Source organism: Propithecus coquereli, unplaced genomic scaffold (genome assembly GCF_000956105.1).
Source record: "Propithecus coquereli isolate 6110/MARCELLA unplaced genomic scaffold, Pcoq_1.0 Scaffold239, whole genome shotgun sequence".
Classification (NCBI taxonomy): Eukaryota; Metazoa; Chordata; class Mammalia; order Primates; family Indriidae; genus Propithecus; species Propithecus coquereli.
In genome coordinates, this window is record NW_012147941.1 from 981,713 (window position 1) to 983,134 (window position 1,422).

Consider the following 1,422-nt stretch of genomic DNA (forward strand, 5'->3'; position numbering starts at 1 on the left):
TATTTTTAGTTGTCCGATTAATTTCTTTCTATTTTTAGTAGAGACGGGGTCTCGCTCTTGCTCAGGCTGGTTTCGAATTCCTGAGCTCAAACAATCCGCCCGCCTAGGCCTACCAGAGAGCTAGGATTACAGGCGTGAACCACCACGCCCGGCCCCAATGTGTATTTTTAAAAATCAAATTTAAAAGAAAGATAAATGAATGGCCCACCACAAAGCAAACATCTAACACACATACCAGCACAATTAAATTAAATCAAGGTAATCTAAGCACAGGCCTACCGGATCAGTGTGTTCCCAATCTGGTGTCGTATTTCATTCCACTCCTCCTTGCTTTTATGAGGCCACGAATTCAAGTTCAATTCTGGTTCACTGGGTCTATGGTTCAACTTCATTGCCAGTGTGTCTTTCCTCTTCACTTTGTTGGCCAGAGCACCTTTGTACAACAGGAAGAAAAAAATGCATAAGCTTGAGGGCTGAGCCAAAGGCTCAACCTCACCTGGAGCTAAGCAAGAATCTGAATGAAAAATAACTCCCTATTTCCCACTTGGCCTCAAATGATCCAGCCAAATATTGAGGTGGGGGTAAAGTTGAAGGCACCTAAAAATCTTTTTTAGCCAGATGGACTCAGATGGACAAAAGATATCTTTTCTTTTCTAACAGTCCTCTACATTTTCCCCTTACTAAGAGTTGCTAGAGAAGAAAGAATCTAAACACAGGACAGCCCTCTAAATTAAAACATAAAGGCTTTCACACTAACACATCTCACAGTCTATTTGTTTTTTCTGTGTTTGTTTTGGTTTTTTTGAGACAGTCTCGCTCTGTTGCCTGGGCTAGAGTGCTGTGGCATCAGCCTAGCTCACAGCAACCTTAAACTCCTGGGCTCAAGCGATCCTCCTGCCTCAGCTTCCTGAGTAGCTGGGACTACAGGTGAGTGCCACCATGCCTGGCTAATTTTTTCTATTTTTAGTTGCCCAGCTAATTATTTTCTATTTTTAGGAGAGATGGTGTCTCGCTCTTGCTCAGGATGGTCTTGAACTCCTGACCTCAAGCAATCCTCCCTCCTTGGCCTCCCAGAGTGCTAAGATTACAGGCCTAGTTTATTTGTTTTTAAACCTGCTTTTCCACTTTTATAAATCAGAATTCTATTATTTGCAAAGATTTGTGGGCATGAACACGGTTTTCTTTTTCTCTGTTCTGTGACAGTAAGTTCATTAGACCAAAGGAAAGCATCATTTTTTTTTTGGAGACAGGGTCTCGCTCTGTTGCCTGGGCTAGAGTGCAGTGGCATCATGATAGCTCACTGAAACCTCAAATTTTCTGGCTCAAGTGATTCTCCTGCCTCAGCCTCCCGAGTAGCTAAGACTACAAGTGTGTGCCACCACATCCAGCTAATTTTTCTATTTTTTATAGAGATGGGGTCTT

General features: G+C 42.6%; 1 protein-coding gene across 1 annotated transcript in view; it reads right to left on the reverse strand.

Annotated features, from left to right (window-relative positions):
* Positions 1–1,422, reverse strand: part of PHACTR4 (phosphatase and actin regulator 4) — a 141,934-nt gene that overhangs the window by 38,763 nt on the left and 101,749 nt on the right. The gene's annotated exons all lie outside the window — the stretch shown is intronic.